This window comes from Oncorhynchus nerka, linkage group LG11 (assembly GCF_034236695.1).
Source record: "Oncorhynchus nerka isolate Pitt River linkage group LG11, Oner_Uvic_2.0, whole genome shotgun sequence".
Lineage (NCBI taxonomy): Eukaryota > Metazoa > Chordata > Actinopteri > Salmoniformes > Salmonidae > Oncorhynchus > Oncorhynchus nerka.
The window spans coordinates 48,309,937-48,323,192 of record NC_088406.1 but is presented as its reverse complement, the minus strand read 5'-3'; the positions used below and the strand labels follow the sequence as shown (position 1 = coordinate 48,323,192).

The following is a 13,256-nucleotide window of genomic DNA, read 5'->3' as shown; positions in this document are numbered from 1 at the left end:
CAGTACTCTACAGTATGAGTGATTATACTACACATGTTGATGAGAACTAGAACCCTCACAGTACTCTACAGTATGAGTGATTATACTACACATGTTGATGAGAACTAGAACCCTCACAGTACTCTACAGTATGAGTGATTATACTACACATGTTGATGAGAACTAGAACCCTCACAGTACTCTACAGTATGAGTGATTATACTACACATGTTGATGAGAACTAGAACCCTCACAGTACTCTACAGTATGAGTGATTATACTACACATGTTGATGAGAACTAGAACCCTCACAGTACTCTACAGTATGAGTGATTATACTACACATGTTGATGAGAACTAGAACCCTCACAGTACTCTACAGTATGAGTGATTATACTACACATGTTGATGAGAACTAGAACCCTCACAGTACTCTACAGTATGAGTGATTATACTACACATGTTGATGAGAACTAGAACCCTCACAGTACTCTACAGTATGAGTGATTATATTATACATGTTGATGAGAACTAGAACCCTCACAGTACTCTACAGTATGAGTGATTATATTATACATGTTGATGAGAACTAGAACCCTCAAAGTACTCTACAGTATGAGTGATTATACTACACATGTTGATGAGAACTAGAACCCTCACAGTACTCTACAGTATGAGTGATTATACTACACATGTTGATGAGAACTAGAACCCTCACAGTACTCTACAGTATGAGTGATTATACTACACATGTTGATGAGAACTAGAACCCTCACAGTACTCTACAGTATGAGTGATTATACTACACATGTTGATGAGAACTAGAACCCTCACAGTACTCTACAGTATGAGTGATTATACTACACATGTTGATGAGAACTAGAACCCTCACAGTACTCTACAGTATGAGTGATTATACTACACATGTTGATGAGAACTAGAACCCTCACAGTACTCTACAGTATGAGTGATTATACTACACATGTTGATGAGAACTAGAACCCTCACAGTACTCTACAGTATGAGTGATTATACTACACATGTTGATGAGAACTAGAACCCTCACAGTACTCTACAGTATGAGTGATTATACTACACATGTTGATGAGAACTAGAACCCTCACAGTACTCTACAGTATGAGTGATTATATTATACATGTTGATGAGAACTAGAACCCTCACAGTACTCTACAGTATGAGTGATTATATTATACATGTTGATGAGAACTAGAACCCTCAAAGTACTCTACAGTATGAGTGATTATACTACACATGTTGATGAGAACTAGAACCCTCACTGTACTCTACAGTATGAGTGATTATACTACACATGTTGATGAGAACTAGAACCCTCACAGTACTCTACAGTATGAGTGATTATACTACATATGTTGATGAGAACTAGAACCCTCACAGTACTCTACAGTATGAGTGATTATACTACACATGTTGATGAGAACTAGAACCCTCACAGTACTCTACAGTATGAGTGATTATACTATACATGTTGATGAGAACTAGAACCCTCACAGTACTCTACAGTATGAGTGATTATACTACACATGTTGATGAGAACTAGAACCCTCACAGTACTCTACAGTATGAGTGATTATACTACACATGTTGATGAGAACTAGAACCCTCACAGTACTCTACAGTATGAGTGATTATACTACACATGTTGATGAGAACTAGAACCCTCACACTACTCTACAGTATGAGTGATTATACTACACATGTTGATGAGAACTAGAACCCTCACAGTACTCTACAGTATGAGTGATTATACTACACATGTTGATGAGAACTAGAACCCTCACAGTACTCTACAGTATGAGTGATTATATTATACATGTTGATGAGAACTAGAACCCTCACAGTACTCTACAGTATGAGTGATTATACTACACATGTTGATGAGAACTAGAACCCTCACAGTACTCTACAGTATGAGTGATTATACTACACATGTTGATGAGAACTAGAACCCTCACAGTACTCTACAGTATGAGTGATTATACTACACATGTTGATGAGAACTAGAACCCTCACAGTACTCTACAGTATGAGTGATTATACTACACATGTTGATGAGAACTAGAACCCTCACAGTACTCTACAGTATGAGTGATTATACTACACATGTTGATGAGAACTAGAACCCTCACAGTACTCTACAGTATGAGTGATTATACTACACATGTTGATGAGAACTAGAACCCTCACAGTACTCTACAGTATGAGTGATTATACTACACATGTTGATGAGAACTAGAACCCTCACAGTACTCTACAGTATGAGTGATTATACTACACATGTTGATGAGAACTAGAACCCTCACAGTACTCTACAGTATGAGTGATTATACTACACATGTTGATGAGAACTAGAACCCTCACAGTACTCTACAGTATGAGTGATTATATTATACATGTTGATGAGAACTAGAACCCTCACAGTACTCTACAGTATGAGTGATTATATTATACATGTTGATGAGAACTAGAACCCTCAAAGTACTCTACAGTATGAGTGATTATACTACACATGTTGATGAGAACTAGAACCCTCACAGTACTCTACAGTATGAGTGATTATACTACACATGTTGATGAGAACTAGAACCCTCACAGTACTCTACAGTATGAGTGATTATACTACATATGTTGATGAGAACTAGAACCCTCACAGTACTCTACAGTATGAGTGATTATACTACACATGTTGATGAGAACTAGAACCCTCACAGTACTCTACAGTATGAGTGATTATACTATACATGTTGATGAGAACTAGAACCCTCACAGTACTCTACAGTATGAGTGATTATACTACACATGTTGATGAGAACTAGAACCCTCACAGTACTCTACAGTATGAGTGATTATACTACACATGTTGATGAGAACTAGAACCCTCACAGTACTCTACAGTATGAGTGATTATACTACACATGTTGATGAGAACTAGAACCCTCACAGTACTCTACAGTATGAGTGATTATACTACACATGTTGATGAGAACTAGAACCCTCACAGTACTCTACAGTATGAGTGATTATACTACACATGTTGATGAGAACTAGAACCCTCACAGTACTCTACAGTATGAGTGATTATACTACACATGTTGATGAGAACTAGAACCCTCACAGTACTCTACAGTATGAGTGATTATACTACACATGTTGATGAGAACTAGAACCCTCACAGTACTCTACAGTATGAGTGATTATACTACACATGTTGATGAGAACTAGAACCCTCACAGTACTCTACAGTATGAGTGATTATACTACACATGTTGATGAGAACTAGAACCCTCACAGTACTCTACAGTATGAGTGATTATACTACACATGTTGATGAGAATTAGAACCCTCACAGTACTCTACAGTATGAGTGATTATACTACACATGTTGATGAGAACTAGAACCCTCACAGTACTCTACAGTATGAGTGATTATACTATACATGTTGATGAGAACTAGAACCCTCACAGTACTCTACAGTATGAGTGATTATACTACACATGTTGATGAGAACTAGAACCCTCACAGTACTCTACAGTATGAGTGATTATACTACACATGTTGATGAGAACTAGAACCCTCACAGTACTCTACAGTATGAGTGATTATACTACACATGTTGATGAGAACTAGAACCCTCACAGTACTCTACAGTATGAGTGATTATACTACACATGTTGATGAGAACTAGAACCCTCACAGTACTCTACAGTATGAGTGATTATACTACACATGTTGATGAGAACTAGAACCCTCACAGTACTCTACAGTATGAGTGATTATACTACACATGTTGATGAGAACTAGAACCCTCACAGTACTCTACAGTATGAGTGATTATATTATACATGTTGATGAGAACTAGAACCCTCACAGTACTCTACAGTATGAGTGATTATACTACACATGTTGATGAGAACTAGAACCCTCACAGTACTCTACAGTATGAGTGATTATACTACACATGTTGATGAGAACTAGAACCCTCACAGTACTCTACAGTATGAGTGATTATACTACACATGTTGATGAGAACTAGAACCCTCACAGTACTCTACAGTATGAGTGATTATACTACACATGTTGATGAGAACTAGAACCCTCACAGTACTCTACAGTATGAGTGATTATACTACACATGTTGATGAGAACTAGAACCCTCACAGTACTCTACAGTATGAGTGATTATATTACACATGTTGATGAGAACTAGAACCCTCACAGTACTCTACAGTATGAGTGATTATACTATACATGTTGATGAGAACTAGAACCCTCAAAGTACTCTACAGTATGAGTGATTATACTACACATGTTGATGAGAACTAGAACCCTCACTGTACTCTACAGTATGAGTGATTATACTACACATGTTGATGAGAACTAGAACCCTCACAGTACTCTACAGTATGAGTGATTATACTACATATGTTGATGAGAACTAGAACCCTCACAGTACTCTACAGTATGAGTGATTATACTACACATGTTGATGAGAACTAGAACCCTCACAGTACTCTACAGTATGAGTGATTATACTATACATGTTGATGAGAACTAGAACCCTCACAGTACTCTACAGTATGAGTGATTATACTACACATGTTGATGAGAACTAGAACCCTCACAGTACTCTACAGTATGAGTGATTATACTACACATGTTGATGAGAACTAGAACCCTCACAGTACTCTACAGTATGAGTGATTATACTATACATGTTGATGAGAACTAGAACCCTCACAGTACTCTACAGTATGAGTGATTATACTACACATGTTGATGAGAACTAGAACCCTCACAGTACTCTACAGTATGAGTGATTATACTACACATGTTGATGAGAACTAGAACCCTCACAGTACTACAGTATGAGTGATTATACTACACATGTTGATGAGAACTAGAACCCTCACAGTACTCTACAGTATGAGTGATTATACTACACATGTTGATGAGAACTAGAACCCTCACAGTACTCTACAGTATGAGTGATTATACTACACATGTTGATGAGAACTAGAACCCTCACAGTACTCTACAGTATGAGTGATTATACTACACATGTTGATGAGAACTAGAACCCTCACAGTACTCTACAGTATGAGTGATTATACTACACATGTTGATGAGAACTAGAACCCTCACAGTACTCTACAGTATGAGTGATTATACTACACATGTTGATGAGAACTAGAACCCTCACAGTACTCTACAGTATGAGTGATTATATTATGCATGTTGATGAGAACTAGAACCCTCACAGTACTCTACAGTATGAGTGATTATACTACACATGTTGATGAGAACTAGAACCCTCACAGTACTCTACAGTATGAGTGATTATACTACACATGTTGATGAGAATTAGAACCCTCACAGTACTCTACAGTATGAGTGATTATACTACACATGTTGATGAGAACTAGAACCCTCACAGTACTCTACAGTATGAGTGATTATACTATACATGTTGATGAGAACTAGAACCCTCACACTACTCTACAGTATGAGTGATTATACTACACATGTTGATGAGAACTAGAACCCTCACAGTACTCTACAGTATGAGTGATTATACTACACATGTTGATGAGAACTAGAACCCTCACAGTACTCTACAGTATGAGTGATTATACTACACATGTTGATGAGAACTAGAACCCTCACAGTACTCTACAGTATGAGTGATTATACTACACATGTTGATGAGAACTAGAACCCTCACAGTACTCTACAGTATGAGTGATTATACTACACATGTTGATGAGAACTAGAACCCTCACAGTACTCTACAGTATGAGTGATTATATTATACATGTTGATGAGAACTAGAACCCTCACAGTACTCTACAGTATGAGTGATTATACTACACATGTTGATGAGAACTAGAACCCTCACAGTACTCTACAGTATGAGTGATTATACTACACATGTTGATGAGAACTAGAACCCTCACAGTACTCTACAGTATGAGTGATTATACTACACATGTTGATGAGAACTAGAACCCTCACAGTACTCTACAGTATGAGTGATTATACTACACATGTTGATGAGAACTAGAACCCTCACAGTACTCTACAGTATGAGTGATTATACTACACATGTTGATGAGAATTAGAACCCTCATAGTACTCTACAGTATGAGTGATTATACTACACATGTTGATGAGAACTAGAACCCTCACAGTACTCTACAGTATGAGTGATTATACTATACATGTTGATGAGAACTAGAACCCTCACACTACTCTACAGTATGAGTGATTATACTACACATGTTGATGAGAACTAGAACCCTCACAGTACTCTACAGTATGAGTGATTATACTACACATGTTGATGAGAACTAGAACCCTCACAGTACTCTACAGTATGAGTGATTATACTACACATGTTGATGAGAACTAGAACCCTCACAGTACTCTACAGTATGAGTGATTATACTACACATGTTGATGAGAACTAGAACCCTCACAGTACTCTACAGTATGAGTGATTATACTACACATGTTGATGAGAACTAGAACCCTCACAGTACTCTACAGTATGAGTGATTATACTACACATGTTGATGAGAACTAGAACCCTCACAGTACTCTACAGTATGAGTGATTATATTATACATGTTGATGAGAACTAGAACCCTCACAGTACTCTACAGTATGAGTGATTATACTACACATGTTGATGAGAACTAGAACCCTCACAGTACTCTACAGTATGAGTGATTATACTACACATGTTGATGAGAACTAGAACCCTCACAGTACTCTACAGTATGAGTGATTATACTACACATGTTGATGAGAACTAGAACCCTCACAGTACTCTACAGTATGAGTGATTATACTACACATGTTGATGAGAACTAGAACCCTCACAGTACTCTACAGTATGAGTGATTATACTACACATGTTGATGAGAACTAGAACCCTCACAGTACTCTACAGTATGAGTGATTATATTATACATGTTGATGAGAACTAGAACCCTCACAGTACTCTACAGTATGAGTGATTATATTATACATGTTGATGAGAACTAGAACCCTCAAAGTACTCTACAGTATGAGTGATTATACTACACATGTTGATGAGAACTAGAACCCTCACTGTACTCTACAGTATGAGTGATTATACTACACATGTTGATGAGAACTAGAACCCTCACAGTACTCTACAGTATGAGTGATTATACTACATATGTTGATGAGAACTAGAACCCTCACAGTACTCTACAGTATGAGTGATTATACTACACATGTTGATGAGAACAAGAACCCTCACAGTACTCTACAGTATGAGTGATTATACTATACATGTTGATGAGAACTAGAACCCTCACAGTACTCTACAGTATGAGTGATTATACTACACATGTTGATGAGAATTAGAACCCTCACAGTACTCTACAGTATGAGTGATTATACTACACATGTTGATGAGAACTAGAACCCTCACAGTACTCTACAGTATGAGTGATTATACTATACATGTTGATGAGAACTAGAACCCTCACACTACTCTACAGTATGAGTGATTATACTACACATGTTGATGAGAACTAGAACCCTCACAGTACTCTACAGTATGAGTGATTATACTACACATGTTGATGAGAACTAGAACCCTCACAGTACTCTACAGTATGAGTGATTATACTACACATGTTGATGAGAACTAGAACCCTCACAGTACTCTACAGTATGAGTGATTATACTACACATGTTGATGAGAACTAGAACCCTCACAGTACTCTACAGTATGAGTGATTATACTACACATGTTGATGAGAACTAGAACCCTCACAGTACTCTACAGTATGAGTGATTATACTACACATGTTGATGAGAACTAGAACCCTCACAGTACTCTACAGTATGAGTGATTATACTACACATGTTGATGAGAACTAGAACCCTCACAGTACTCTACAGTATGAGTGATTATACTACACATGTTGATGAGAACTAGAACCCTCACAGTACTCTACAGTATGAGTGATTATATTATACATGTTGATGAGAACTAGAACCCTCACAGTACTCTACAGTATGAGTGATTATACTACACATGTTGATGAGAACTAGAACCCTCACAGTACTCTACAGTATGAGTGATTATACTACACATGTTGATGAGAATTAGAACCCTCACAGTACTCTACAGTATGAGTGATTATACTACACATGTTGATGAGAACTAGAACCCTCACAGTACTCTACAGTATGAGTGATTATACTATACATGTTGATGAGAACTAGAACCCTCACACTACTCTACAGTATGAGTGATTATACTACACATGTTGATGAGAACTAGAACCCTCACAGTACTCTACAGTATGAGTGATTATACTACACATGTTGATGAGAACTAGAACCCTCACAGTACTCTACAGTATGAGTGATTATACTACACATGTTGATGAGAACTAGAACCCTCACAGTACTCTACAGTATGAGTGATTATACTACACATGTTGATGAGAACTAGAACCCTCACAGTACTCTACAGTATGAGTGATTATACTACACATGTTGATGAGAACTAGAACCCTCACAGTACTCTACAGTATGAGTGATTATACTACACATGTTGATGAGAACTAGAACCCTCACAGTACTCTACAGTATGAGTGATTATACTACACATGTTGATGAGAACTAGAACCCTCACAGTACTCTACAGTATGAGTGATTATATTATACATGTTGATGAGAACTAGAACCCTCACAGTACTCTACAGTATGAGTGATTATACTACACATGTTGATGAGAACTAGAACCCTCACAGTACTCTACAGTATGAGTGATTATACTACACATGTTGATGAGAACTAGAACCATCACAGTACTCTACAGTATGAGTGATTATACTACACATGTTGATGAGAACTAGAACCCTCACAGTACTCTACAGTATGAGTGATTATATTATACATGTTGATGAGAACTAGAACCCTCACAGTACTCTACAGTATGAGTGATTATACTACACATGTTGATGAGAACTAGAACCCTCACAGAACTCTACAGTATGAGTGATTATATTATACATGTTGATGAGAACTAGAACCCTCAAAGTACTCTACAGTATGAGTGATTATACTACACATGTTGATGAGAACTAGAACCCTCACAGTACTCTACAGTATGAGTGATTATACTACACATGTTGATGAGAACTAGAACCCTCACAGTACTCTACAGTATGAGTGATTATACTACATATGTTGATGAGAACTAGAACCCTCACAGTACTCTACAGTATGAGTGATTATACTACACATGTTGATGAGAACTAGAACCCTCACAGTACTCTACAGTATGAGTGATTATACTATACATGTTGATGAGAACTAGAACCCTCACAGTACTCTACAGTATGAGTGATTATACTACACATGTTGATGAGAACTAGAACCCTCACAGTACTCTACAGTATGAGTGATTATACTACACATGTTGATGAGAACTAGAACCCTCACAGTACTCTACAGTATGAGTGATTATACTACACATGTTGATGAGAACTAGAACCCTCACAGTACTCTACAGTATGAGTGATTATACTACATATGTTGATGAGAACTAGAACCCTCACAGTACTCTACAGTATGAGTGATTATACTACACATGTTGATGAGAACTAGAACCCTCACAGAACTCTACAGTATGAGTGATTATACTACACATGTTGATGAGAACTAGAACCCTCACAGTACTCTACAGTATGAGTGATTATACTACACATGTTGATGAGAACTAGAACCCTCACAGTACTCTACAGTATGAGTGATTATACTACACATGTTGATGAGAACTAGAACCCTCACAGTACTCTACAGTATGAGTGATTATACTACACATGTTGATGAGAACTAGAACCCTCACAGTACTCTACAGTATGAGTGATTATATTATACATGTTGATGAGAACTAGAACCCTCACAGTACTCTACAGTATGAGTGATTATACTACACATGTTGATGAGAACTAGAACCCTCACAGTACTCTACAGTATGAGTGATTATACTACACATGTTGATGAGAACTAGAACCATCACAGTACTCTACAGTATGAGTGATTATACTACACATGTTGATGAGAACTAGAACCCTCACAGTACTCTACAGTATGAGTGATTATATTATACATGTTGATGAGAACTAGAACCCTCACAGTACTCTACAGTATGAGTGATTATACTACACATGTTGATGAGAACTAGAACCCTCACAGAACTCTACAGTATGAGTGATTATATTATACATGTTGATGAGAACTAGAACCCTCAAAGTACTCTACAGTATGAGTGATTATACTACACATGTTGATGAGAACTAGAACCCTCACAGTACTCTACAGTATGAGTGATTATACTACACATGTTGATGAGAACTAGAACCCTCACAGTACTCTACAGTATGAGTGATTATACTACATATGTTGATGAGAACTAGAACCCTCACAGTACTCTACAGTATGAGTGATTATACTACACATGTTGATGAGAACTAGAACCCTCACAGTACTCTACAGTATGAGTGATTATACTATACATGTTGATGAGAACTAGAACCCTCACAGTACTCTACAGTATGAGTGATTATACTACACATGTTGATGAGAACTAGAACCCTCACAGTACTCTACAGTATGAGTGATTATACTACACATGTTGATGAGAACTAGAACCCTCACAGTACTCTACAGTATGAGTGATTATACTACACATGTTGATGAGAACTAGAACCCTCACAGTACTCTACAGTATGAGTGATTATACTACACATGTTGATGAGAACTAGAACCCTCACAGTACTCTACAGTATGAGTGATTATACTACACATGTTGATGAGAACTAGAACCCTCACAGTACTCTACAGTATGAGTGATTATACTACACATGTTGATGAGAACTAGAACCCTCACAGTACTCTACAGTATGAGTGATCATACTACACATGTTGATTATGTTTTTTGTTGTTGTAATTATTATTGCAGACCTGGAATTTCAGGAATTTGTTTTTTGTTTCAACCATTTTATTTTTCACAAGTAAATTACTACATGCAAAGATATAGAAAAAATAAAGGTTATTGAAGCAAATTGCTGCATTTATTATTCATTCTTGTTCCACATATATTTTAGTACAATCAATAAAGTGAAAAGGTGTTATTCTTATTCTATAATGAAATGCTGATTTACGTGAAAAATCCCTGTTGTTAGTGTTTTTTAGGTCAGTGTGTTATGAGTGATAATGTTATGCTTTCTGAGTGAGAATTGTTGCCAGTGTTCTGGTCGAACGAGCTTATTCTGAGACATGTATGAAGTGTTTTGGTGGTCTGAGTGAGTTTTGGAGGTGAGATTAACTGTTTGGCCAAGATGCACGTTGATAATGCAGACTGTAATGAAGAGTTTTGTAAAAAGTGGCTTCAGTATTGACCGATGCTTGTCAGCAATTGAAAACAAAACTGTAATGTGACTCAGTGCAGCCAATGACAATGTCCGCATTATGTATAACGCCGTTCGTGCTTTTGGCAGCGCTTACGCAGTTCCACGTCCAGCACCACCAAAACAGCCGCTATGTGGATGTCGCCTGAAGCCAATCTGATTGAATAGAGCCCTTCGTTAGATTCAGTCCACTGTGCACTTTGAGCCTCACTTCTGGTTGGTCACATTGTGCCAGCCTTCGTGCGAAAAAGCCACGGATAAAAAGGGTTTCCGTGCACAACCCCTGAAAAAAATGTCAGTAAGCGGTGCCCATCGCTGTTGATATTCATGGAGGCGGCCAGGAGATTTGTGGTAAGCTGCTGGGTTTGGGATACGCTGTTGTTGTCTGTGTCCAATGGGCCATTACTGGAGCCCTCCAGGGGGCTCGACCCGGGCACAATGGCGCCCAGCCAGGGATGATGGGAGAAACCAAGAGCCTGGGACCGGGGGTGGGGGGGCCTGCATCGTGTATGCATGAATACCCCCTCCCTGTATCCAGGACCATGGCTCTCGCCCCCTTCTCCTCTTTTTTTCATTCCTTAGTTCATTTCAGGGGAGTGAAGTCTTGACCGTTCCACCATTGGCTGTTTTTCTTGTTTAAGTTACAGTCCACACTAAGCTGTTTGTCCTACTGAGTTTTTATTGAGATTGTAAAATGTGCCGCACAAAGTGGTCGAGGCAGTTATCCTCTTACGGTTGAGTTTCTGCTCTAGCATCTTAGCCCTCTCAACCACAGTCCACTGTTCTGGTTTTATGAACCTTCTCCTCTCTCTCCCCCTACTTGAAGCAAGATGCCTTCCACGTTGCCACAACGGAGCCGTGTGCAGGCAGCCCAACATCTGTGAATGCCGAACGGGCTTCTACGGGGCCCGCTGTGAGTTTGCAAGCGTGACCTATGGCCTCGTAGGCCTACCCTGGGCCTTCCTGCGCCCCACCAGCCCCATGGTCAGCACCACCACCACCCTTTCACCAAGCATCACCCTCTCACCAACCACCGTCATCCCCAACACCACTCCAGTGCCCACTGAGACCACAGCTGCATGGAGGACAGAGGGGACACCAGTCAGCACTGTGCGCTGGAAACCTCTTACGTGAGTTTTTGACTTCTGTTTGCTGTGCACTGCCTTGATTTACTGCATCACCAGCTTGTGCCATTTAGTCCCTTCTCTACTCCTCCATTTCCTCTTCCTCCTCTCAGTTTGCTGGCTTTGATGTGCCAGTCTCCAGTCAGAGGCCTGGGTTAGCCCAGCATGTGGGCCACAGGTGCAGAGTCAGAGTGTCTGTAGCGCTTAGTTTGGTCCAGCTGATGCAGTGCAGGTGTTGGGATCAGGGCACCTTGCCAAATGGTAGAAAGGGTTGGCTCACTGCCAGCCTATGGGTAAAGATAGAGTACAGTATAAAATATAAGACTTATGACAATATTTTGCGGCCTCAACTGATAAAGAGGTAACCCTTAAATTTGTGGAATGTGAAAGAAAGCTTCTATTAAAATTGACTGTGGAGTGAAGTTACCTAGGATAGTCAGCAGGTGGAACTGTTCTCCAAATAAAATCTACTGTAAATAATAGTGGAACTAATACTGTACTGCAAATGGAGCCAGTGTGTGTGTATGTGCGTGTGTTCTTGTTCATAGTAAAGAGATGTGGTTTTTACAAGGGGTCCTAGGATTTTATTTTCAAAACCGTTAATTATGCAGACAATGGTCAGAGTGAGTCATGTAAAAAAGAGACCAAACA

At 38.7% G+C, this 13,256-nt stretch overlaps 1 pseudogene; it reads left to right on the top strand.

Moving 5' to 3' along the window:
- The window catches only part of LOC115137047 (latent-transforming growth factor beta-binding protein 4-like), a 90,345-nt pseudogene that overhangs the window by 18,956 nt on the left and 58,133 nt on the right, over positions 1-13,256 (top strand).